The 27,984-nt window shown below is 46.6% G+C and overlaps 1 long non-coding RNA gene across 1 annotated transcript; it reads left to right on the top strand.

Moving 5' to 3' along the window:
• The first annotated feature begins 422 nt into the window (after positions 1-422).
• Positions 423-10,925, top strand: LOC139076943 (uncharacterized). Its single transcript, XR_011529034.1, has 2 exons — positions 423-557; positions 10,718-10,925. It is a non-coding gene; the product is annotated as an uncharacterized lncRNA (long non-coding RNA).
• Positions 10,926-27,984: the final 17,059 nt, after the last annotated feature.

Here is a 27,984-nt window from a genome sequence, read left to right as displayed (position 1 = left end):
ATGATGTCAGCTTATATATTGGAATTTTTCTATACAGAATATTGTTATGATTTTCTTGCCTTTGGAAAGAGCACCAAAAGCTATACTATGTTTGGGGTTCAGAGAGTATGTTTTGGCTTAAAATGTACCATTCGTCAAAGTTAACTTTGTACAGGTCAGTAGGACCTAGACAAAAGAAGGTTTGGATTTATTAAACTTGTCTTTTAAAGTAAGACAAAGCACTAGAACAGATAGCAATTAAAATGGAACTTCTATGAATCGGTCTTAGGAGAAATTAAACCCATGAGAAAAAAGCCCATTGTAGGAGGCTTGGGGCGTGAGAATCAGTGAGGACTGACTGTTCTGATGGCCAGCAGCCAGAAGGGGAGCACCACCCGAAGGCTGCTGCAGCTGGATGATGTCCTGATACTCAACCCTCCTCTTCCAGCTCTCCCCATGACAGGAAGGATGGAGAGTATGGGCCAGACATTGCTGTTAACATTGCATCCAGAGTGAGCCACATCTATCCTGAAAAAATGCCAAATACCTGGGAACAAGGGACAGAGACTAGGAGATGGGTGAGTGTGTCATTTTTTTCCTGGATCACAATCACAAAATAATTGACGCCTTTTCCTTTCTTCAAGAGGAATCTGGTATACAGGATTTGTGATTGAGTCAAACATTCAAGTCTCTGGAGGGAAGTGAAATTGGTTATTGTAAGTTACTCAAGCTGATCCAGATGTCCTTCTCAGGTTCCCTCTGCCTGGAATGTTCTTCCTTCCAAGATAACCACAGGACTCACACTCCCTCACCTTCTTCGCCTTCTTCACCTTCTTCTGGGCTTTGCTCAAGTGCCACTGCGTTAGTCAGGGCAATAAATACAAGGCAGATGAGAGAGGAGTACTTTCCTCCATCCAGGTCTCAGGGACTTAGGTTCTTTCCATCTGGTGACGCTCGCAGCTGAACACATGGCCTCCAAGTTCTCCGAGGCAGGGAGATGGAAAAGGCTCACTAGCTCTGAACCGCCTTGACCTGAAAGTGACATGTACTCCTTCTGCTCACAGTCCATTGGCCAGCGGCAGCCACCTGGCCCTGCTTTACTGCAATGAAGCCAGGAAGTGCAGAGGAGCACTCAGGATATCTGGGGAGCTGCATCCATGGGGTCTCCCCTGACTACTCCTCCCTTCCCCAGCACTCCCTTGCCACCCTTTCAGGCTTTATTTTTCTCTATAGTACTTATCCAACATACTGTATATTCTACTTATGTATCTGTTGAGTTTCTGTCTTCTCCACTAGTATATAAGCATCATGAGAGTGGAGATTTTTGTCTGCTTCATTTATGGTTTTATCCCCAGCATCTAAAACAGTACTTGGCATATAATAGGAGCTCCATAATTTTTTATTAAGTAAATGAATGAATCCTGCAATGACAGTCTATATTTGCGTGTGGAGGGGGTATCACATGCACCGACCTGAGGATGATTCTCAAGGAATAAGGACCCCCCTGCCCCCCGACTTCTAGCAGTCACAAGCATGTATTGAGTCCCCACTATGTGCCAGGCACCATGCTTGGTGCCAGGAACACAGATATGAGAAATAGTATCTGATGCCTAGCCAGGAAGAAACAATAAAAAATGCAATATTTATCAAGATTCATAATAGGAATAAATTATGGGAGCTAAAAAGTCCAAATTCTTCTGACCTTTAGAAATAATCAGGTTTTATATCTAAACATTATTAGAATAGCAACAAAAAAAAAGAAGCAGTGGCGGGAGGAGGACTCGAATCATAAATTGCTTCCCAAAGAAATAAAATCTGTATTCTCTACCATTTTGTATTCTTGACAACAGGTCGCCTTTCACTTTTCATTCACCCCTTCATTCTAGTGCCGTCCCACATCCCTCTTCCCTTCAGCCTTAGGGTAAGTAGGGTAAGTAGGGTATGTGTACTTGGTTGAGAGAAACCTGGAAGATCTCACTATTTAAAAGTATGTCTCCTTCTAATAATTTCACAGTTCCACAAACGCCGTCATTTGAAATATGCTGAGAGTATTTTGTCCTCCTGCTCCTCCACTGCCACCCCTCCCACATTCCTGCAAGCAAATAAGCACAGCCTTTATCAGCCTTTTGAACTGAGGACTGGCATCATGCTAGCCCTGTTGGAACTCAAGAACAAAAAGAGGGTGGAGAGGGAGCTCTAGGGCTGGGATCTGGACTCTAAAGGGAACCTTAGGCAGGCACTGCAGAGGACTGGGCATTAGACGAGAGAAAGGGCAAGGAAAGAATAAACAAGATGCAGAAACAGCAAGGACATCAAAGGCAAATTCGACCTATTTTGCCATTATCCTGAGGATAACCTTGCTTACATAAAAAGACACACACTACCTCTTCAACACAAAAAGGGAAGAGCTGGCCTCAGCTGAGATTGAAAGAAAATTTGAAATATCAGTAATGTTCCATTGTGTCAGGACCCAGACTCCTACCATCTCATTGTTCCTCCATGAAGGACCTCAATTCCCACATCTATGTCATGCCCAAGTAGTCTGCTCCACCCATCACGTTCACCTTCTAATTAGCAAGGAAGAAACTTTATTAGTTATCTATTGTTGTGTAATTACTCCAAAAATCAGAGGCTTAAAACAATAACATGTATTATATTACGATTTCTGTAGGTCAAGAATCCAGGCGTGGCTTAGCTGGGTCCTTTGGCTCAGGGGCTCTCACAAGTCTACAACCAAGATGTTGGCCCAGGCTGCAGACAGCTCAAGGGTCAAATTGGGAAGGCTCTGCCTCCAGGATCACTCATGTGGTTATTGGCAGGATTCGCTGCTCTGCAGGCATTGGACTGAGGGCCTCACTTCCTCACTGGTTATTGGCCAGAGGTGTCCTCAGTTCCTTGTCATGTGAGCTTCTTCATAAGGTAGCTTACAACATGGTAGCATGCTTCATTCAAGATGGCAGTCAAGAGGAGCCATTAAGAATGTGAACAAGGAGCTGGCCCAGTGGCGTAGTGGTTAAATTCTCATGCTCTGCTTCAGCGGCCTGGGATTTGTATTCAGATCCTAGGTGCAGACCTACACACCACTCATTAAGCCATGCTTTGGCAGCATCCCACATACAAAATAGAGGAAGAGTGACACAGAGGTCAGCTCAGCAACAATCTTCCTCAAGCAAAAAGAGGAAGATTGGCAACAGATGTTAGCTCAGGGCCAATCTTCCTCACCAAAAAAAGAATGTGAACAAGATAGAAGTCATAGTCTTTTGTAAGCTGATCTTGGAAGTGACTTCCCATCATTTTTTCTACATTCTGATGTTAAAAGCACTAGCTCCAGGCCACATTCAAGGGAAGAGGATTACACAAGAGTGTGACTTCCAGGAAGTGAGATCACTGGGAGCTGTTTTATAAGCTGCCAGTGAAGAAGGTTATGCCCAGTCCCTTCAAAGACTCTTTCCTGAAATCGCAAACACCAATCCTGCCCACATCTAGCTGCAAGGGAGGCTGGGAAATGTAGTCTTCATTCTCGGTGACTATCAGCCCAACTAAACATTAGGGCTTCTATCCTGAAGAAGAATTACAGAATTCTGGAGAATAGAAGCCTTGGGGTGTTCTATGTGCTGGCCCTAGGCATTGAGTAGAAGGGGAAATACGGCTGCTAGAATTGTACAATTTGAGTTCAAATCCTACCTCTGCCACACCCTATGCTGCGTGAATTATTTTGCTTGATTCTCATTTGTATGTTCATAAAATGACCTATGTGAAGACTCTTGCACTTGGTAGGTTCTCAATAAATATCTGCTAAATCTGTTTCAGAGGTAGCTTAATATCCCAGATACTTTTAAACCCAGCTCTAACAGCCCACCAACTTGCCATGTGACTCCACGCCATTCACCTAACCTCTTTGGGCACCAGCATCCTGTTGGTAAAAGTCAGTACCAACACCTGCCCTACCTATCTTGTCAGGTTGCTGCAAAAATAATGTATGTGAACGTGTCATTGGTTTTTTTAAATTCGAAATGCCATGCAAACTTAATGAGGCATTAGCGGCCGCCAGGTGGCAGTGGGAGGCAATGGGCTTGGGTTATGGCCCATGGCCACCAGATGGTGCTGACATTCAGCAGATAACAGCCTGGCTTTGCCGGGAGCCTTTGCAAGAGAGCCTTTGGAGATGGCCAGAGCCATTCCTCATCCTACAGATAAGGGAAATGAGGCTGGGGGAGGGGATGGGTGGAAGTGGTATCATCACACAGCAGTGAGAACTGGAGCCCAGGTTTCCTGACTCTCAGCCTAAGGGGGTGGCTCTTATCCCTACAGAGTAATGCTACCTCCACATTCTCTCTAGACTTGCACTGGAGACCAAAGGTCCTCACTGTCTTTTTGTTCATAGATTTACCAAACATCCAAAGCTGAAAAGTGTCCAGAAATATCACTTGTCTCTCTGGCTGTGTAGCCTAGTGGTTAAGAACATGACTTTAGAGTCAGACAGACCTCAATTTATATCTGTATAGCAAGCTCCTCGTTGCAACGTTAGCATAATTTCTACTTGATAGGGTTGGTGTGAAGTTAAGTTAAATGAGATAGAGTATGTGAAAATAATAGGTAACATTAATTAGTACACACTCTTCTAAACAGTTTGCATGTATTTAATTCGTTTTATTCTCACCATAATCTCATGTGCTATCTACTACTATTAAGTCCATTTTACAGAGGAAGAAATAGAAGCATAGAGAGGTTGTAACTTGCCCACATTCATAGCTAGTAGGTGGAGAAGTCAAGATTTGAACCTGTCTTCAGAGTCCCTGCCTTTAACCATATTTATTACTAATTAATTGGCAGAGACTAATTTCTCAATAAATGACAGATATGGATCCACAAAGGCCAACCTGAGGGTTCCAGCTTTCAGGACAAGGGTTTGGAATGAGCAGAATAACACACTGCACCTGCACTTTCAGAGTGGAGGGAGTCCGACACAGTAGGAAGAAAAATGTTAAGTATCCAAGTTAATACAACAAAGGTAACAAACAACATTAAAAAAAAAAAAAGATAGCTGAGATATGGCTGCTGGGATAAAACACAGACTTTAGAGACAGAGAGAATAGGATTTGAATTCTGATCCTGCCTCTTGCTGGACCTTGGGCAAGTTGTTTAACATCTTGGAGCATCAGTTTCTACATCTAAAAATTAAAGCTAGTACTCTACCTTGCAGAATTACTGTGGGTGTTAGAAGCCAAGATGGTTAAAATACGCATTTAAAAAATGTACACAGTAGGGCAGACATTTGATTATGACAAATCTTATTATTCAACAAATATCTATTGAGCTGGTTGAAAGAGATTTAAAGATGTTAAGATATTGTTCTTTCCCTCAAGGAACTTACATAGTGGAGGTGATGGCTATACGTGGCATTTGGTAGATGTCTTAGAAGAGGTGAAATGTGCAATGGGCATGAGAGGAGGGCAAGACTTTTTTCCAGCAGTGGCAACTGGAGAAGCTTTCATGGATATAACATTTAAGCCTAGCCTTGAAGAATGCAAAGAAGGTGAGGAGAGCATTCCATAAACTTTATTAGCAAAGGTAAGGGGGCCAGAAAGAGCCTGTTTGTTTGGGGAATATTAAGCAGTCCAGACCGGAAATGTGAGTCAGGCGTAAGAGTGTGGCAGCAGAACAGGAAAGGAATTTCCAGTTAGACTTGGCACATTAAACATATGCATTTGACTCTGTTCCTAAAATGACAGTAAAGTAACAAAGTGTAAACCCACAAAAACTCTAGGAACAAGACAAGAGACAATAGCTGATGGAAGATGTCAAAAAAATTTGGAAGATGAATAGTAGTAGGATGATGTTAACTGATTTAGGAAAGACAAGAAAGCTGCCTGCAGGGCAGGCAGGGGGTGGAGAAGCTTTGAAGAAGGAAGCCAATTTGATATGAAAAACAAAAACAAAAGCAAAAGAACAGAAAAGTTTAGAAAATAGAGGTAGCAGGTAACTCCGAAGCTAATGAGATGGAATTGGGTTGAAAACACAAGGATGAGTTGAAAGTCTCATTCCTCTCTCCCAGCTCTTGTAGCCAGATGGCTTTCTCTATCCTACCCAGCAAAACACAGGAGATTTACTCTCTGGAGAGGCTGAAGGAGAAAGACTTTGGATTTTGGGAAGACATTAGGCAAAGCAGACGGAAGAGGTAAGGCACCATATTGAAAACAGGGGGATTAAGTGGAAGTCTTCATCCTAAACAAAGTGATCACTCACCTCTTCCCCTGTTGGGCTCCTGGAGTGCTGGAAGCCTGGCTTAGACTCTAGAGGAAAGAGATTGGGGAAGTGTCTGCTGGGTAAACCAATGGACCCAAGAGAAACACTTACTGATACTGGCATTAGGGGGAGTCCCCAGTAAAAGATCAGCTTCCTACCAGATAATCCTAAAGTGTGGTCCACCACTCAACCAGCCCTGTGCAGACACAAAGAGATTTCAATGAGCTCAGGAGAAACAGACAACTCAAGGAGAAGAAAAAAAAATTTTTTTAACAGCATATTTAACATCCTTGGAGGAAAAGAAAACCATTGCATTCATGAAACAAGATCAGGGGGCTATAGAAAAAAGAACTTTCAGAGATGAGAAAGGGTTTATAGCAAATAAAGAGAGCTAAAAGTTTTTAATTGTGTAGGTTCGGAAGAAAAAATTACAAGAAATCTCTCAGAAGTAAAGCAATTAAAGATAAAAAAAAAAATCTAATAAGAGAAAAAAGACAAGAGCATTAAAGGATTATTCCTAAAGGCTCACCACTAGAACAAGAGTTGTAGAAAGAGGAGACTAAGAAAAGTTTGGGGAGTAATTGCCAAAGAAATGACTAAAAAATTTCTAGGATGGTAAAAAAAAAAAAAAAAAAAAGTCATATTAAGACACATCATTGAATATTTCAGACATCAGAAATAAGAGCAGATCCTCAAAGCTTCTAGAGAGAAAATCTGGGCCACATAGAAAGGATTGGGGTCCAGAATGCATCAGACTTCTCAAAAGCAATGCTGAATGGGCATGCGGGATCTTATTGGGGTGATGGAAATGTTCTAAAACTGGTTTATGATGATGGTTGTACAACTTGGTACATTTAGTAAAAATCATTAAATTGTACACTTGAAGTGGGTGAATTTTATAAATCCAAAATTATATCTCAATAATGTAAAAAAAAAAAGAATTCATAAAATAAAAAACTCTGGAATTAATATACAAAGCATTTCAAATATAAAAATGTATGGGTATATTATAAAACAGCTAGTAAGATAACCCATGTCTAAATATTAAACATTTCATTCAAATAAATTGCTACAGAAAGTAAACCGAAAACAAAAAGCAATGCTGGATGGAAGCTAAAAGACAATAGAACAATTTCTTCCAAATTCTGAAAGGAAATTATTTTGTATCTAGAAATCTCTAGGCAAACTGTCAATAAAACATGCACAAAATTATTTGCAGACATGCCGGGTTTCAAAAGCTTTGTCTCTGATGCACCCATTCTCACAAAGCTACTAAAGCGTGTAAGGAGGAATAACCCAACAAAGAAGACATGGGACCCCCAAAAAGAGGAGAATCTAATACAGGAGAAAAACTAAAGAACTTTCCGGAAAGATGATGGAGTAAGCCCCTGGTACTGCAAACCAGGAAAGCAACCAATTCAGACTGAAGCAGGAAAACTTCAGCCTTCACGATGTAGTTTCCAAGAAAATAATGGAACATATGTTCCATTTATTTGGTTTATTTAACTATATAGAGAGAGTTCTAGGCTATCAGAGAGTTGGGGGGAATTAGTGATAAATACATAGATAACTAAGCAAAGAAAAAAAAGGAGCAATTATTAACTTTAGAGGAAAAATGCTATTTAGGAAAAAGAAATATCATACATAGTTCATGTCACTCAGCGGTGAGCAATATTTACATAGTCATAGTAATGTAAATACAGAATGTTGATTTAACTAAAAACCATGCTTCAAATATATTGAGAGAATATGGGGCTGTGTGTGTGTGTGTTCAGGGAAGAGGCCTGTAAGGAAGATAAATCCTCATCTTCCTATGGAAGTTGTCTTAGTTCGGATTTCTCCAGAGGCAGTTGCTGACACAAGGATTTGCTAGCAAGTAGTTTATTTGGGAAGTGCAGGGAACACTCATAGGGAAGTGGGAAAATGACACAGGGAAGGGAAAGCAACTGGTAAAAAATGTGTGATTAAGCCAGACACCACTGTGAGTGATTGGAACTTTCTCCCACTGGGGAAACTCTGGGAAATGGGGCAAAACACACATTATTCCACCCTTGGGGGAGGGAGCTGAGATATTTATATGCCAACTCCTGGAACTCATTAGTTGAGGACTGCTGGAGGTGGGGGAGGTGGCATATCCATTTCCTGGAATGTCAGCCTGCTGCATGTGAGAGCAGAGCCCCAAAGCCTTCAGGTACAGAGAGGCAGACCCTGGCAATTGGAAGTGAGGAAAAATGCTTCATGGGAAGGTCTGAGGGATACAGGTGGGGCACCGACAGCATCTGACATAGAAGTCAACTGATATGTCTAAAATGGAAAAATCTAGAATTACAATGTAAACTTTTGCCTCCATTACAAAAATAGAGGTAAACACTTGAAGAAAGAACAAGAAATGTTGAAAGAAATTACCTCTGAGAAGCAGGAATCAGAGGTAGGGAGAAATGAAGCAGGGAGCAATTTATTTTTCATTATATACTTAGTAGGACTGTTTGGCTTTTTAAACACTGTATATGTATTAGTTTAATGAAAATTAAATTTTATTTACCAAAAAATGAACAGGCCATTGCAAAGGAAGATGGGGTCATGATCTCAGGGTGGGACAAAGGCTGTGGCATATGAGACTCCAGCCTCAGCTTTGACTTCAGAGCTGATCTTCACTGGGGTTTCCGAGAGCATCAGGTGATAGCAGGAGGATGCCATCAGGGGCACTTGCTCGTGGGTGGTCTGCCAGAAGACTCCCTTATGGTCTAGGGGAGTGGGAGAATGGTGCTGCCATTTATAGGCATTGTGAGAGCAAGTTTGGGAGGAGAATGTGGTGAGGTCACTTTGGGGCATGTTGAGGTGGGGTAGCTAGGAGGACACCTGAGAGAGATGTACAATGGGCAGCTCAGGAGGGGGAGATGAGGGCCTCAAGGAGTTTCTGGAAATCGTTCCCAGCCAGGTAATAGCAGATGGCGCGGGGATCAGTGGAGATCATCCCTGAGACAGTCAAGTGAGGAAATTCAGGGGCAGAATCATGACTCATGGAGGGTGGGACAGAGGACAGAGCAAGTAGATAAGAAGACTTGGTGATAGAAGTGTGAAGGGAAGCGTGAGGTCAGGCATCACATTTCAAGGCTGCTGTGCTGTGCAGGAGGATGAAACGCAAACAAAAGCTCTTGCATTTAGCTTGCACTCTGAGGTGGTAGAAAAATCTCTGCCAGAGTAGTCAGGGAACCTAACTTCTGGTCTTCTTTTCACCTCTAACCCTGGGCAAGTTACTTATCTCCCTGGACCTCAACCCCCACCTCAGCACAATTGGACTGATCATCACAGTCAAGTGTAAGCACTGGTACAGCTACAGAGGCTTGAGAAACGGACACAATTCCAGGCTGCTTGGTAAAAAGCCACTTCCTTAACTCCTTCAAATCTGCTCTGCCCTTTGACCCCACCTTCCTGGTCCCTACTCTGGGACCCCTCCCTCCCCCAGACCTTCCTCCACGAAGGGAGGACACCTCCAGGGCCCTCTCCCAGCCCTAGGCCTGCATCCGTTCCAATTGGTTGGGCCCATGGTATATTGGTTGTTATATAGTTTGACGATCGCCCCTGCTAATAATACCTTCCTGGCTACCTGACAGCGACCTGGTGAGGATCAAATGAAATAACAGATGTGAAAGGCCTTTGCAAAGGCTTCAAGTGCTGTCATATATTGGGTAAAATATTGTTTTAACATCAAAATGCAGAAGTGGTGCTGCAGAGAGACGCGGTCACAGAGGGCATGGACACAGAGCTGTGATGAATTGCAGGGCTGGAGACAGAGTGAGGGGGAGGGGAAAGGAGGGAGCGGCAGGGCAGAGAAAAGAGAGGCTGAAACCAGGCTGATTGTGCAGCCTCCATCCCCAAGTGACCGTGATGCTGTATGTAGGACACGGAGGATTTGGAGCCCCTATGCCCCACACCAACCCCAGAAGCTAAATCCAGCTCAGACCACACGCTGGGTTTTTGCCCTTGCACCAAACTTCATTGTGTGTGTGTGTGTGTTGGGGGTAGGAAAAAGCAGGGGATGTAAGCCTTTATGCATATGTTCTTGTTCACGCCGCTTGATGTGGCCTGTCATTGGTAAAAGCCCCAGCTATTTTGGGGTTTGTGCCATCTCTAGATAGTGGACATTCCAAGAACCAAGTCCCATATGTGGGGTCTTCCTATAATATCAATCCCAGTTATCCTCTACTCTCCCTAGGACCTCTACCATGGGCAGACATGTTCAAACACCATTCTTCATTCAATGCTCACAGCTACTCTGCAAATTAGGTCATGTTATTCCTGTTTTACCGTTGAGGAAACTGTGGCCCAGAGAAGTTAAGTGACTTGCCAGAGATATACAGGGAGCAAATGGCACAGCTGGGACTTGGATCCAGATTTGTGCTTGTTTTCTTCTTTACTGAACAGACAGGACTTACTGGAGAGGTGGGGCTAACAGTGTTTGAAAGGAGAAACTTCTTCTTTTTTGATTTAGGCCCTCTGCCTCCAAGTCCAGTGCCCACGACAAGGATTCTCCCAGAACAACTGCTACTTCAGCCAGAAAAGGAATTCTTCAGGAGAATCCACCGGTACCCTCATGCCTAATAATTTCAGCATTGCCTCCATCTCTCTCCCATCCACCCTCTCCTTTGTACTCAGCTGATCATGTGCTCCTCTGTTTAATAAACTTCAAAGACTCCTGATTGCCTTCTCGATAAAATTCAAAGTCTTGGCATGGCACACCATGCCCTTCAAAACTCAGTCTGAGCATCTAGCCCAATGGTTGCAAACTCAAGCACCCACAGGAACCAGGTAAGTTAGTTAAATAAATGAATGAAGCAGGCAGGTGCCTGGGAGTGAGAGGGAGTGGTCGGGGTTGCAGCAAGCTAGGGAGCCCATGTCTCTCTGAAGGAGGTAGTGGTTTCTCAGCTTTCAACAAAGGTGGCCATATGGGAACACAAGCCTACGGCTACCTAGGGTTATCTTTTGGTTTTTCAAGAAAAGCCAAAAGTCCAGTTTTATGTGAAACTGCTCAATTTTTAAATAGTGGGACAACTGAAAGCTTATATATATAATACAAGCCAAACTCACATCTTCAGGTTGAATTTGGAGGGTGGGCTGCCATTTTGTGATCTCTATTGTGAGGAGTCTGGTCCATTATTCCTCAAACATATCATATATTGTTCAAGTCTCAGGATCTTTGCCCAAGCTGTTTCCTCCATCTAGAATGCCATTTCCTCTCCCCCCTCATCTTGTCCTTTCACAAGTCTCTAGTTGTCTTTCAAGACCCATGTCAACTTTCACCTTCTTTCTGTGACTGTCCATGACTCCCTCCGGCCCCAACACCAACTCCAGGCAGAATTAACAGCTCGCTCATCTGGTTCCCAACACACTCCATACTCATGTCTAATAATGCCCTTATCACATGGGACCTTCACCAGCACGCCCCAGAGGGGAGTACATGTACTCATTCCATGGTCTCACTCTGGGCCAAACAGCCTGGTTTAAATTCTGGCTCCACCCTGGGTCAAGTACTTAACCTTTCAATGCCTCCATTTTCTCATTTAAACAGTGGAAATAGGGGCCGGCTCCGTGGCCGAGTGGTTAAGTTTGCGCTCTCGGCTACAGCAGCCCAGGGTTCGGATCCTGGGCGTGGACATGGCGCCGCTCGTCAGGCCACGTTGAGGCGGCATCCCACATCCCACAACTAGAAGGACCTGCAACTAAGATATACAACTGTGTGTGGGGGGGTTTGGGGGGATAAAGCAGAAAAAAAAAAAAAAAGATTGGCAACAGTTGTTAGCTCAGGTGCCAATCTTAAAAAAAAAAAAAGGGAAATAAAAATAGTGCCTAACTCATAAGATTATAGTGAGGGGTAAATTTGTATGTAATGTGCCTTCTATAGTCTTTGCAAGATACTAAGTGCTTGCTTGTATTTTAATCATACCAAAAAAAAAAAAATTCTGCAAATGCTTATTGAGCATCCAACGTGTCCCAGATTTTGGCTGGGGGGACAGGGTACCTTCATTTCTGTGTTTCCTGTGGGAGAAGCAGTTTATCTGATAGTGAGTTTGAGAGAAAGCCCTGAGCACGCCAAGCTCAATCCCTTCCTCTTCCTGTCTCTCTCTTGGAGCAGGTCTACCTGCATTTGGGTTGCCTCTCCACGTGAACGTTCCATGAAGAGGCCTGTAGGGTCAAGCTCTGCCAGCCAGGCTCAGGGGAGTAACATCAGGAAGCCCGCTGTGGCTGGGCGTTCAAGCCTCACCTTCCACCTCAACGTTCTCTAGGATAAAGCCAATCTTTCTATCTGCATTACTCTCATGTCTGTCTCTCAATAGGTCCCCAAATCGAGCCGAGACGGGGAGTACTACTTACTGGTTCCTCCAACCGAATCCCGACACCGGGGATACAGAGGTGAATGAGATCCAGCCTCGGCTCCTGCGCGGCTCCTGGTCTAGTTTCTCTCCCGTCCCTTGGTGGGGAAGGAACTCTTTGAGACAGTGCGGTGTGGAGCAAAGAGCATGGGTGTTAGAGTCACACAGATCCATCTGAATCCTACTTCTGTCACTTATTAGCTGGGCAGGATTCAAGCAAGCTATTCTGGCTCTCAGTTTTCTCCTCTGTAAGGTTGTTGCAAACGTCAGGGCCTATTACGAGGGAGGGCCGTTTTGCACATTCAAGTCAGCGCTCAAATTAAAATTTTGGACATTATGCCCAATCATGTTGCCTCCCACAGCCGTCTCTTTCTCAGCAAATGGCAACTCTATTCTTCCATGGCTCGGGTCAGAAACCTTGGAGTCATTCTTCTCTCCGACCCCGTATCCAATCCATCAGCAAATTCTGCTGGCTTCACAAAATATAACCAGAATCTGACCACTCGCCTCCCCTTCACAGCTGCCTCCCTAGTCTGAGCTGCCATCACCTATCACCTTGGTCGTTGCAGTAGCTTCCTCGATGGTCCCCTGCTTCCACTCTTCCCTCCTGCACTGTATGTTCAACCCAGCAGTCAGATGGAGCTCATTAAAAAATGAGTCAAATCATGCCCCTCCTCTGCTCAAAATCCTTCAAAGTCTTCCCATGTCGCTCAGAGCGAAGGCCAAAGTCCTTACAATGGTCTACACGGCAATATCTGGCCCCCAGCTGCCTTCCAGATCCAATCTGCCACTCTTTTCCCCCTTGTTCTCCTTCCTCCAGCCACCCCCTGCTCCCGAAGGCCCCCTTGCTGTTTCTCAGATGTGCCAGGCATGCTCCTTCTCAAGCCTTTGCACTGTCTGTTCCCCCTGCTTGTGAATGCCCTTCCCCCAGAGAACCACGCGGCTTGCTTACTCATCCCTTTCAAGTTTTTGATCAAATGTCATTTTCTCATTGAGTCCTTCTCATTTTCTTAATTGCAACATCCTTTCCCATTTACCACCTGTCTCCCTTATCTTGTTCTATTTTTCTCCAGGGTACAATTGGCTTTCTATATAGGGCTGCCATGTACAGTTGTGCGGGTTGGATGCCTGGCTGAAGGAGCAAGAGCAGGCCCAGGCTCTGCTTGCCAAGCTGTGTGCCTGGGCACAGGGTTGCCTCAGCCCAGAGGAGTGGCCTGTTCCTCTCCTGCATGAAGATGCTGTATTAGTTAGTTGATACCCAAATATTATAGATATTTTGTTTGTTTGTTTATCATTTGTCTCCCCACCCTGCCTCACCAGAAGGTAAGCTAAGGTAGGTAAGCTAAGGTAAGCTCAGGTAAGGTAGGGAGTTTTGTATGTTTACTGCTATGTCCTCAGCTCTTATAAAACTGCCTGACACACAGTAGGTGTTTCATAAATGTTGGCTCAATGAATATAATGATTGTTCAACAAATTTCATCGTATTGAACTAAGAGTTGACAGTAAAAATAAAAGATAGTGATGCCTTTATTGAACTCTTCTCTCTTCAAATCACTTAAGAATTCCGACTGTCTACGGGAGTGAATATTCTGAGCATCCATTACCACCTTTATCCCCTCCTCTTTGATCACTTTCTGCTGTGTCTAACAGACTCTGAGTTTGTTGCCATCCAATACTGACTTCATTTCTTCTGCATTAATCACGCTCAGCCTTGCCAACTCCAGATTCCATCTTCTAATGTTTCCTGTCGTTGTGCTCCTAATGAGGAGCTGTCTGCAGGGTGGGGCAGAGAAGATGGAACGGTGGCCAAGGGCCATCCAGATCTGTGTATCCAGTTGCCTGCTGCTGTCTACGTACCTGGGAGTCACTCAGGCACCCCCAAAGCGGCATGTCCAAAATTGGCTCCCTACCTTCAGCCTCCCACAAACCTGCTTTTCCTACCCTAACTGGTGACCATAGCAGCTCCCAAGCCAGAAACCTAGGACTCATCCTTGCCACTTCTCACTCCTTTACCCCCACATTCAGTCAACTACTGACTGAATTACTGATTCAGTCTTCTAAAAATTTTTTCAAAACGATGCCCCCTTTCTCTGCCTGAGTTCAGGTCTTCATCATGTCACTTGCTCACCATTGCAATAGCCTCCCAACTCTTCCTCTGCGCCTGTCACCCAATGCATCCTGCAGCCAGAGTGGTCTTCCTTAAAAGTATATCTGACTCTGTGACTCTCCCTCTAAGAACCCTTCAAAGGTGCCTCACCACAAGAGGGTGAAGTCTAAGCTCTCAGACCCCACATGCTCTGCCCGCTGCCTTCCCCTCCACCTTCACGTTCCACTCCTTCCTGCGCTTACACTTCTTACCTCCATAAAACTGGGCTATGTATCCTTCTCAGGACGTGCCGTGTGATCTCACACCTCCATGCTTTGTATATGCTCTTCCCTCTGCCTGCAATGCTTTCCTCCACCTTCTCTCCCAGGTGAACTCCTTTTTCACTTAATATCTTAGAAAGGCAGTTGAATGTAGTGGCATCGAATCCTGCTTTCCCACTTACAAGCTATGTAAATTTGCATCACTTTTCTAAACCCTCTGTGCTTCTGCTCCCTCTTCTGTAAAATGAGAATAACAGAACCTACTTTATTGGGTTTTTCTGATCATTAAGGGAGTTAATTGATGGAAGGCCCTAGCACTGTGTCTGGAACATGATAAATACTTAATAAGTGTTTGCTGGTTTTTTATTATTTATCCCTCAAATAAATCACTTTTTCCCTCTTCTATGCCATTTCTGTACCTTGTTCAAAACTTCTGTTATGCCCTTATCTCAATACGAGATGTTGGGTTCACTCATCTGGACTCACTGGACCAGGGGCTCCTTGAGGACCAGTCTTTAAATGTGAGCTGAATAGAAATTGATTCCATTTAATTGACCAAATGAAGTAAAGACCAACCTTCAGTTAGACATTCAGAAGGTTTAAACTGCAAGGAAATGCTGCAAACTTTTGTCTTCCAGCTGACAGCTCTGCTGCACTGTTTGTGTGCCAAGGTGGCCTGGCAGCCCCTCTGCCTTCAGGGCTGAGGATGTGTCTTCCCAGGCTTCCACATGGCCACTGGCTGCCCTCAGCACTGGCTTGCCAGAGGGAGTCTGGGCAGGAGGGCTCCCTTCCATGCTGATGGTGGACAGGCAACATTCCAGAGCCTGGTGCTGACATCCGGGCTCACCATCTACTAAGTAGCATCAGTAGGGAAGCTCCCACGAACCTGCTTAGGAAGCCGGAAGCAGGGCTGTGGGGGGTCCCAGCTGGCAGCACACAGACCCTGCACCCTTCTCGGCTCTGAGCAGCTTCAGCGCGGGCTGCAGGCTGACGCTCCCTTAGCTCTGGGTTTACCTCCCAACCTCCCCAGAGATGTGCTGGGTTTCTTCCTTCAGTCATTCTGACTCCCTTGGTATACACCACCATGGAACATCAGGTGCCTCTCACCTCCACGTGGAAATCAGAGTGTTTTCAGATTTTCATAGCCCTTGGGAAATGTGGCCTGCTTGTCTCTCTCTCTCTGAATTTCTTATATAATATAGTACATATGAATCACCTCTCCCCCCGCACCCCAAATCTGGAATTTCTGTAGTTGTTCCTGAATATCCCTAAGAAACTTGCTTCTAAACATTTGTTGACAGCTCTTCCCTTTGCGAGGAAATGCTCCCGGCACTACGCCCCAGTCGCTCCTATCTATGCCAGCCCCCTCCCTTAGAAACAACTCCTGGCCAGGGCCACTGTCACATCTCACTGGATATGCTGAATGGGCTGCCCAGGGAACCGAAACCCCATTTTTGAGACACAAAGAGCCCACCACTTTGTTAGCATTTTGCAGACCCTAATAGTCCCTATCTGTCTTGTATTTATAATTAAACATCAAAAGTGCCCTGCTTGGCTGGCTGTTGAAGTGATGGAGAGGGTATAGCCAGAACATGGCAGGAGGGGGAGAGAAGTAAGCAGTCTGAGTTTGCCAAGCGTTTTACAGTCAGTAATGCAATAAAGAAATCAGAAACTATATATACGTGTGTGTCTGTGTCCTGCTTTATACAGAAAGAAGCAGATTCGGGTTAAGAGCAGATGACACCTCAGTTAAATTACCCTCAGCTTGGTTCATCAGAACGGCTGGGGGTGGAGACCGCCTCCCACGCTATTCCTGGCACTCTTTCTCTGTTGATCTTCCTATGTCCCTCCTTTCTGGTTCCTTTTTCTTTCTGAGAGCCCTAATTCTCTCTCCCGAAGCTTCATTCCCAGTCCTGGCCATTCCCTGTCCCCCTCAGTTCCACCTCAGCCTGCCTTTCTTCGGGGGCCATTTCTTCCCTTGAACTTGGTTCTTTAGTCCACCACCTCCTGGCTAGCTCTCCCCGCCATGCTTCTGTGCTCTCTGCCCTGTCTCAGCAGTGTCTTAATTTACCCTCCTCCCCTTCATATGGCTTCTTAGCACTTCCCCACTGACTTTAGGTCCCACAGACAGCAGATCTACAATAGAAATGGTCTCTGCCCCAGAACCTTCTACTCACAGTCTCTGGGGAGGAAGGTAGAGCAAATTCACCGTTGTTCAGGGCAATTAGCTGCCATGGACTGGAGCCATGGAAAGGATGCCCATGAGTGGGAGGCTCTTGGCTACAAAAGCCCCATTCATGATAATACCTTTTACAGACACCCCAGAGGGCTATGAGAACCTCTCCCCAGACACCCACTCCACAGGAGAGAGAATCCTGTCAACTCTAAAGAAACAGACTTAATTCTCTCTGATTAACCACAAATTGGGAGTATCCCATATGCAAAGGAGCTTTCTGAAGGCTCTCTGTGGAACAGACCTGCTTCTTCCACGGAGGCCGGAAGGGGTAACCTTAGGAAAAGTGCGTTTCAGCTTCCTCCTGTGCCTAATTACTGAGCTCTTTTCTTTCCAATCATCTTTATTTTAATGTGAGAATATGGCAAATGTCAGAATGTCATGAGATGAATGTATGATCTAATTTATTTTTGCAGGGGAAAAAAATGGGACCTGAAAGAGCTAGTTCAGTCAGGTGTTCTGAAAATGATTAAATAAGAGGAATAAGAGGAGGACCTAAGTGTAAAATACAGCTCAAGAGGCCGAGTGCCACAGACTCAACCTGCTTATTACACTGTACGATGTGAATAATTTATCACATTTTACCCTGCATTAAGTACCGTTGAGGATTAATCTTTGGTTTATTTGCAACCCGTTTTAACCCCTACTTGCCTCGGTCTGCCGGTTCCTGGGGAAAGTTTGTGGAAAATCTCTGCTGCTCTGGTGCATGCGTTAGCAAGGCCTGGACCGAAGTGACTGGCCTAACCAACTAGCCCCCTCCTGGGAACTCATCTGGGAATATAAAGTACCCATGTCGCCTGCTCCCAGGGCATCTTTCTCCTCCTAACTTTCAAATCCTCCCCATCTCCGGCTGTCCCCTTCCAATTGTCATATCTTTTCTATTTCACTTATTATTCACTCCTTTCGTTTCTATGTCATACATGCTAGTCCCGGCCCTTGCTTCTCATGCTGGACTCAGAACCGAAGCTTCCCCACCAGCCTCCCTGGCCGGCCCCCACCCTCCAGGTTATCCTACATGTGACCAATGTTCCTAAGATCTGACTTTTGCCCCCAGCTTTCCCGAGCTTGGAAGCATTCAATGGAGTGTCTTGCTCAAGAACACAGACCTGCCTCCTTCACCCAGCACTCAAGATCCTCCTTGGATCTAGCACCACAGTTCCTCCAACCTCACCTCCTGCTTCTGCTTTCCAGACACCCTCCCTTTCAACAGACCAACCCCTACAGCTCCCTGAATGGCCAGACTCTCTCCAGCCTCCATCTTTTACTGTGCCCTCCTCCCCGTAGGAAGTATACCCCCTGCCTTTCCTGAACCCAGCCTGTTCAAAGTCCCTACTATGTCATCAACTCATCCCTCATGGCCCCAGAGCGCTCAGAGCTTCTCCTTCTTCCAGCTGGCCCTCACTCCAGTGCATCACCGAGTGCCCCTGGAACGGGGACTCCAGACTTTCACCTGGGGAGACTTAGAAACAGCAGGGACTGGGGACCTCTCTCAAAGCTGTGGTGTGCACTCAGCTGATTCTTCACACATCAATGAAAATAGCAATTTTTCTAAAGGGGCTGGTGTTCGTTCACATTTTACATACAATTAGGAAGACATCTGCCCATGTCAAAAAACATTATTTTTACTTAGTGTTTTTTGGGGGAATAATTAATGAAGACAAGAAGGGCAAAACACACCTCTCTAAGCCTCCCCTTGGCATTGCTGCTGCCCTTGAACCATGACAGGAAGTGTCAGAGGCATGCTCACAAACAAACCCTCAGTACGTAAAAGCATTATATCCAAAGCACACCTAGAAGGTGCCAGAATTTTTTACAGAGTGATATGACCCCAACTTTTTGGACCATTTATCTGCCTCATTTTCTACCATCTTATTTGGTATTCCCAATGTCTTAGAAAGTCTGAGCCTGCTCTTTCCCAACACGGAAACCCCTGGGACTAGAAGGCGAGTTCACTAGGAGTGCACCGCCCCACCTGCTCCTTCAGCTTTTCCCGCTGGTCCTGCACCAGGTCCTCCCGGGCCCCGGCCCCTGTGTTCTCCCTACTCACCTGGCTTCACCGGCCCTCCCTCCTCTTTACTCCCTTTACATCCACTGCAGACAGTCTCAGACCTTATCTTATGCTTTATGGACTCAAAATCATTTTTCCTTTGTCTATTTTCCAGCTGGGTCTCTTGCCTCAAATCCCTTTAAGAATTAGGTAGGAAACGTCCTCGCCTGTGTAAGAAAGTCAGTGTTGCCCATTAGTGGCTTTTCTTGGACATTGTGTCACATCAGCCCCGAGTTTCAGGGGGTAAAGTGACCCACCCCAGGTTACACAGCTAGAAGTGTATCACATCACTTTCCCAGGGACTTTTAGGTTATCCTGGAGCACCCCATGTTTCTGATCGAGCCGGGCTCAAAGTCGAAGTGTACATGCTCCCACTGTAAATGCCCTTCACTAGTGCTGACCTACATACCTGCCTGAAGGACAGAAGGGTGACAGATTTGTGAGCCCAAACAGGATAGGTGGTAGCATTCAAGTAGTTCCTCTCGGTGATGAGTAGCTCAGCCTCTATGCCTAGAGTGCATTGGAGAACTGCTTTCCTGTCTTTCCCTCGAAGGGAGGCCCTCATCAGCTTCCTAGTCACACATGTTACTTCCCCATTCACTTCCTGTCCAGACTCATTTCCAGCTGCAGCCGCAGCCCACGGGCCCAGCAGGCACCTGGGAAACAGCTGCGGGTGACCCAGATGGTTTGTGGTCAAGGCCAGCCTGTCCCAGCCTGCAAGGAGCAATGTATGGAATCCAAAGAGAAACCGTCCCTGGGGCTCTCACCAGCTGGCCAGGAGGCAGAGGCACGTGGCCAGCTGCCCTGGGATCACTGTCCGGTCTTGGAGACAGTCAGCCTTAGGACTGCAGCGACCAGATAGGCCCAGGGACATGCCATCTCCAGAGCGGTGATTCGCTCTGCACTTGGATGGGGCCGCTCGTTCACACAGGGCACACTGGCCCCTCTGCTCAGCAGATTCATTCAGCCGCTGAACAATCAGAATGATGCATAGACTAAGAAGAAGTATTCACCGCTAAGGAAGCAAATTCAGAGGAATCTAGAAATCTTAATGAATTCTCTGCAGTGGAAGAAAGGATTAAAATCTAAAGGAGGTAGAGGGCTGCAAAGGGAAAAAACCCTCAAGTGTGGCAAGAGAAACTATAATTAAAATAGCAAATTGCAATTTCGGAGGGGGGCTTGGTGGGGAGAGTGGAAGGGGACGGATGAGGGTAGAGACCAGGGGACATCCAGTGAAGCGTCTGACAGAAATGATTCCCAGGGATGTTCTGGGGAGAAAAATCCATCTGGAAACAGAGAAAAGGAAATGAAACAAGAATTTGCTGCATTATTTAAAGCTTTCCGTGGTGGGGGTGGGGAGTGGGGGACATTCAGGAGAGAGGGGATTGAGAGAGAAGAGAATGGAATCGCTCTACCAAAGGGGATTAAAGGAATCATAAGGGCTTTTTAAAATGACTCAAGCAAAAAAAGGGATGCAAATAATTGTAGGCTGTGAAATTAATGGTGGCCAGGAATCTTAGTTCATTCTTTAAATCTGCTTAACAGGGAAAATGAAGGAGAGACATTTGTATGCTTGGGGAGTGACGGAGTCCTTGAAAATGCAGTTCCACAGAGCACTGACAAAACCAAATGCACAGCAGAGAATATGTGTCCTGGGACAAGGCAGAGCTGGCAGGGAAATCTGACTCCATGGCAGGGGCAGTCTTCTTCTACAAAAATATCGGGCACTCCCTCCCTTGAATCTTCGGCTTCCCAAATATTTGACTCTTTCATGGAAGTCTCCACATCACATCCATAAATTAACAAAGTCAAAAGATGTTCTTAAAACAAACCACTTTGGAATTTGGAGGCCTGGGTTTGAATCTTAGTGCTGTCACTTACCAGCTTTGTGACCTCCAGCCAGTTACCCAACCTCTCTGAGTTTCATTGCTTTATGAGACTGCGGTGAGGATTAAATGGGATTAAATATGAACAAGTGCCTATCACAGTGCTGGGTCCATGGTAGGCTGTCAGTGAAGGGTCATTGGATCTGAATCCTTCACCCCTTGCCAATATCTTTGGTCCAAAGGACTTTCTGCATTGAGCCCAGCCCTTGGAACACATCACTTTCTGGGCTTTCCAGTTTTAGTTCACTAGAAAACACACAGGTCTAGAATCCTGGGGGAGGTACAAATCACTCTGAACCCCAGCAGAGTCTTAACCCTCTCTCATCTTAATGTTGACAGGCACACTGGTGGGCTCTAGTTCACAGGCCACTGCACACAGCCACTCACTCAAGACTACCTCGGTCTCTACCACACTGGGACTCTCTTCATTCCAGCTCTTTCACCCCAGCCTTTTCCAGCCCCTTCCCAAAAGCAGCCCCCCCCCCCATTCTTATGAGAGGTCTGTACATCCTGGGGCCCAGACCCACCCTGAGGGAGCGCCACAGGTGGGATTGAGGCTCTAGTCCTGCCCTGTCAAGGGGAGCTGTGGCGAGAAGAGAGGGAGAGAACTGGTGGGGAAACAAACTGGATTTCCAAGCAAAGAGGGACGGGACTTGGACTCTGGGGCAGCAGTGAGGCTGTTGGAGCATTCCTGGGAAGGAGTCAGTATGACCCCCTGATGAACTAGCTCTGGGTGAGAGGGGAGCCTAAATGACCCACATCTCCCACTGGCCAGGAACGCAGGGTCTCTCTCCAGGGCTGGCAGTGGTGGATGATTTCCCAGGTGCTGTCTGGGCTGCGCCTCCTACTGCGGGCCACTTTCCTCTGCCGCACTAAATAGCTGCACCGGATTTTTCATTCTTCTTTAACAAGGTGTCCACTAGGACCTGCAGCTTGTGCTTGGCAGTGGAGGGGGGTGTGGAAGATGAGGCTCCCCCTAGACTTGTGCTCCCCATGCTGAAGCCAGGCAACGTCACGGTGGCTCTAAGGATCCCTTGCAGTGCTCACTCTGTGTCCTGAGCCCTGATCTGACCACAAGCCCCAGCGAGGAAAAGGAAGTTAAACGTCCCTCTCGTGTCCATCACTTCCAGGTTTGTGATGAGAATGTGATAGCCACAAAGCCCAGGACTCTCCAGTGTGCATTAGTCCTGTGAGGCCCACCAGGCATCACTGGGGAGCTCTGAGAGAGAGAGCTCTCATCCCCTAGGATGCAAACCCCTAACTTACCAACCCTTTTGTGGCAGAGGTGGTCAACCCCTCCCTCAGCCCTTGCCTGGTGTACTCACCTCCCCATGGGCTGTCTGGTCCAGTTGGAGCAGTTTGGAAACTGTACTAATCAAACAGGAGCCAATTACCAGACAGACTTGGAGCAACTCACTTAGCATCTCTGAGCCTCAGTGTCTTCATCCATAAAATGGGGACAATGATACACACTTCGTGAGACTATCGGTAGAATAAACTAGAAAATGCAAGTACAATCTTTTGGTAAACTGTAAACTCCTGCACAAATGAACGTTAAGTATTGATTGCTTCTGCACAGCCCAGGAAACATGTCAGCCTACACCCCTTGAGGAATCTTTCTTAGGCTTCTTGCCTAGAAGCTGGGATGACACCCCACTACCCTCCTTTCTTTTTTAGCTTCCATTGTACCCTAAGCTTACCTCTATAATAGCACTAATCAACCTGTATTGTAATTGTTGCTTTGCATATCGATCTCCTACAGTCCACTGGCCACTCCTTTCCCTGGCCCACAGCAGGGGGCTCAATACATGTTTGATGAAGGAATAGACTGGAGCTCTGGGGGAGCTGGGGCTGAAGATGCCAGACATGGCCACCAGGGGGCAATCAAATCCTTCCTAAGCAGGTCAACTTGAGTCATGGCAGAGGCCCTTCTCAAAGGAAGAGAGCTCTGTAAGGATTGCTCTCTGGTGGGTGAAGGCCAGGGCCTAAGGCCTGCGCCATGAATTCTTTCTTTGTGTCTGACATCAGCTCTGTGTAAAGACAGGACTATATCTACTGGGGTGTTTTGAGTCCCATGTCTGTCTGGAGCCTGAGTGTCCAAGATGACCCTGAAAGAGAAAGCAGGTTGTCCTGGTGGGCCAGGCTCTGGTGAGCTCTGCTGACAGGGTCCGAGGCAGTGTACGTGTTGTGTGCACACGTACGTGTGAGTCCGTGAATGGCATGTATATTAGTGCTCTCGGCCCCTCTGTGGATATCTGGCCGTCCACCCACCCTCATAAGCAGCATGGTTGAAAAGTGCCAGACAGCACCAAGGCCTGGGATATATGACCCACTGTGTGGCCTGAGCAAGGAGCTTCCCCTCCCTGGGACTCAGTTTCCTCATCTGTGAAATAGAAGCCCTGGGCTAGGTGGCTAAGGATCTTTCTAGCTCTGATATTCATTCTTTGCGTCTCGGAGGTGCAGGCTGATTCAAGTTCAAGGGCTCTGGGTAACCTTGGGGATTCTCAGACTGGGTTAGAACCTGAATCCTCAGGATGGCTTCTGCTATCTCTGGCTTCCTATCAGGGCTAAGCCCAGGCTCACTTGGGTGGACATGTGCGGAATGCTGCCCTGGGATCAGAGAGGAAGGCTTTCAAATACCTGTGGGGACGCTCTCACTTGCCTTTCTGTCTGTGGCGATTTCCCAGGTGGGGCAGCCTCAGCAGATCCGTCCTGGCCCTGTGCTTCCCCCTATCCCCTCCTCTCGTTCTCAAACCACCACGGGTCTCTCCTGCCATCAATGTTGCCATCAACTGGGAAGGTGAGAATTGGTGACAGGCCCACTGGTTTGCGACACTGGCAGTCCTCACCCTAGCCCCCTCCTTTCACCTCCAGGCAGGACAGGCCAGACAGATGAGAACCTACCCAAGCACAAGCTGCTGTTGAAATAAAGGCAGAGATGTTTCTTTATAATTTTCCCCTTGAAATAAACCCAGACTTAAGAACAACAGAAACACGCAAAATGTGTTTTTAGTGGAACCCAGATGGAGGGCTGGGAGCCCAGGGGGCTGTCTCAGTAGAGGGTTCTTGTCTCTGGAATTCTAGCCTCTCCTCCCCACCCCCCTCAGGAACACATCACGCCCCCCTTGGGCTTGGGCTCTTGGGCCTGGGGCTGTCTCCCTCAGGCCAGCTCCTTGGGGTTGTTTCCAGGTGGGTAGTATGCTCCCCCCACCTTCACCCTCCAGACGTAAGGCTGAGTCTGATGTCTAGAAAGATCTGTGGTTTCAGAGATTTGGGGGAGGGGAGTGGGGACCAGGACCAACTCAATCCAAACACCTGGATCTGCCAAAATACAACAAAGAGAGTGAATTAAGACATCTGAAAAAAATACTCTGAGGAATTCCGCTCACCCACATGGCCCACTGCTTCTCATTAAATGGCTACAGTTCTCCATATTAACATATGCAAATCAAACCCCTTGTGTGAAGACTTAGGATACAAAGGCAAGTCCTGAGATCCCCCTTCCACCCCCAGATTGGTCCAAGGAGTTCCCTGTGGGATGAGGAAATCTCACCGGTTCCATTTTGATTCTACTAAAACAACAGTCTTGAGAGTCATACCCAGGGGATTGCCTTTCCTTGAGGGGAAACAGATGAGAGGAGTTTCAAGGGGAAATGGGGAAATTGATCCTGTAGAAGCTGCCTCTTCCATGAAGTGGTGCTGATCATTTTCTGACAAATATTCCTGGATGCCCACCATGTGCCAGGGGCTGTACTAAACACTGGGGACACAGAGGTAACCAAGACATGGGGAGTAGCCTCAAATTGCTCATGGTCTAGGAAAGAAGGAGGAGGAGAAGGAATTCAGAGGTTATAATGAAAGATGATGGAAGATGATGAGTTTGGTCATGGATGGTTTGCCTCTGTGACCTCCAGGTAAAGAAAGTTGGATATAGGGGGTCTGACACTCAAAAGTGAAGTTTGGGCAAGAAATACAGACTTTGGAGTTATCACTGAAGATGTGGTAGACAAGTCTCCTGGAGTGAAGACTGGAGGGCTGGGAGCCATAATGCAGGAAGGGGCTGACTTGGGCTTCCCAAATCGTTCCTAGAGCCTGGTTTTCCATTTCACTTCCCCAGGAGGTCATTCCTAACTATGACTCTTCCTCTGGCAACCTCCTCTCTTATTTCCCTCTCTTTTCCCTTCTTCCTGTTTGTTATTTACCATCTATGGAGTGATCAGAATTGAATAGCAGCAGGGAGGGGTGCCATGAGGATGGGGACAGTGACCCTCTTGTTCCCCAGCTCCTAGCTCCCTTCCCAGCACATAGTGGGCCTTCAGGATGGAGGCCCTCAGTGTTTGTTGCCTGAATAAAGGAAGGAAGGAGAGGCCAGGCTGGAGTTCCATTTTTCTGCTCCCTTCAGGCCTGTGCAGGGCCTCACTCCTGCTATGAAAGGGAAAGGAACACCAGAGAATCAACGGTCGGGGGGCCCAGCCAAGACCCAGGGGCGGCGGGAAGGCCAGCGTCCTGTCTGAGCTTCACCTCCTGTTTTCAGCCCTGACACTTGGATGGAGTGAAGCTGTGTGCTCTCCCGGGGGACCCTCCAACATGAGCCCTGCTCCATATGCATTGAGGAGCAGGCCAAGAGTGGAAGGAAGTGCCCAGACAGAGGGAGACAGAGTATTAAAATTCCACTGACGATTCCATGGGAGGGAGTTTACAGTTCCTAACTGACCGTAAACCCTTTCTCCTGACAGGTCTTGGAATACATCACTCCGGGCTCTCCTGGAGCAGCTGACACATTGCAGCAACGCTTCTCCAGAAGTCAGGGTCTGCTGATTCCAGCGGGGACGGGAAGGCAAGCTGGGAGCAGCTGAAACGGCCCCTGTCTCCTCCGACGTCAGAGACCCAGGGCAGGCGGCCGGCGCGCTGGAGGCCCAGGGAAAGGGCTGTCAAGTGCAGTGCTGCGGTTCCGGCCCGAGCCGAGAGGGTGGTTTGTTAACTGTCTGCCTCTGGGTGGAATTGTAGTCACCTAGCGGGGGAAACACGTTTTCTCTCAGCTGAAAGCACCGAGTGGCACGTCGCATATGTCTTTTATTAATAAAAACGAGAAAATGGAGTCATTATTACTGCATAATTGCAGTTCATTTGCTAGGCCAAATCTTTCAAAGCCCAGGTGCTGGGGGTGGGGCAGGTGGAGAAAATAAAAGGGGACCTTGATATGAACCACTTGGGAACCACCTGTGTAGGAGGCACCTTGGAGAGACTCTTGAATGGCACAGGGCCTTAGGAGACTGAGCAAGCGTGGGCAGCGAAACGCACACCTCTGTCAGTGCCACCAGACTGCACTGCAGCCCTGGCGCCAGCTCCAGGAATCAGGTGACCTTAAGCAAGGCCCTACCCTCCTGGAGCCTCCGTTTCTTTCCTTTCTTTTTTCTTTTTTTTTTTTTTTCAGGAAATCAGAGCTCATATTCCTGCCCTGCTTGACTCACAAGGTTGTCCTAAGAATCAGATGACATCCATCCTGGATTCCTTCCTTCCTTCCTTCACTTAACAATCATCCACTCAGGTATGTTATGGGGCAGGCATTGTGCTGGGTAATGAGATACAAAAAGGAATAAAACGCAAACCCTGCCTTCAAGAAGCCTGCAGTCTAGTGGGGGCCACACAGAGAAAAAGATGAGAATAATAATACAATGTGGTATAGGGGACCCTAGGTGCCCATCAAGCGTTGGAAAGCCAGAGGAAAGGCGTCCCATTCGCCTGGGATAGACAGGGCTTCAGAATGGCGATACCTGAGCTGACTTTTAAAAAGTGAGCAGGAAAACCAGAAATATATCACGTCATCTCCAAAATGTGGACAGGATCATGGTGTATGTGACCTTGAAGCTCCTGTCTGAGTATAATTATTGCTGTGAGTGTTTGATGATCACAACTGCCCAGTGAGGCAGTAGAAGAGGAAGGGATGGGGCTCAAGGAGACTTCTGTGTGCTCCCGGCCGCATGTGGAGGACTGCACCCTGACTGTCTTCCTAAGTGGCTCACATGACCCCCAGTCTGCTGTGGATAAAGCCTGCTCCTCAGACCAGAACCTCTATGTGAGTAGGAGGTCCCAGGTGGGCGGTTAGAATGTGACCTTTTAGGCTTGTCGGAGAAGAGATTAAGATGGGAGGCTGACCAATTTTAAGATGTGGTCCCCACATGGACCCAGACAGGGAGCCAGGCCAAGTGTAGATAAATTGCCTCAGCCCTTTAAGGCGAGAACAGAGAGAGCTAAGGTAGAACAAGACACCCATACTTTGGAAACATGCCCATCCTTATGCTGTTGACATTTTTCTGTAATTATTTTCTTTTTGGCCTCCTTTAATATTAAGTAAAGTTTAAAAAAAATTTCATTAACATATAACATTATATTAGTTTCAGGTGTACAACGTGATAATTCGATACTTGTGCATATCATGAAATGATCACCACAATAAGTCTAATTAACATCCATTACCACATAGTTACAAATTTTTTTTCTTGAGATGAGAACTTTTAAGATCTATTCTCTTAGCAACTTTCAGATCTACAATACAGTGTTATTAACTATAGTCCCCATGCTGTACATTACATCCCCAGGACTTATTCATGTTATAACTGGAAGTTTGTACCTTTTGACCTGCTTCACCCAGTTCAAGTTTTTTTGTTTGTTTTTTTGTCTGTTTTTTAGATTCCACATATAAGTGAGATTGTGTGGCATTTGTCTTTCTCTGTCTGACTTATTTCACTTAGCGTAATGTCTTCAAGGTCCATCGATATTATTGCAAATGGCAAGATTTCCTTCTTTTTTATGACTCAATTATATTCCATTGTGTGTGTGTGCCTGTGTGTAATT

Source organism: Equus przewalskii, chromosome 18 (genome assembly GCF_037783145.1).
Source record: "Equus przewalskii isolate Varuska chromosome 18, EquPr2, whole genome shotgun sequence".
Lineage (NCBI taxonomy): Eukaryota > Metazoa > Chordata > Mammalia > Perissodactyla > Equidae > Equus > Equus przewalskii.
The sequence above is the reverse complement of the archived record's forward strand: the minus strand, read 5'-3'. Positions and strand labels throughout refer to the sequence as shown.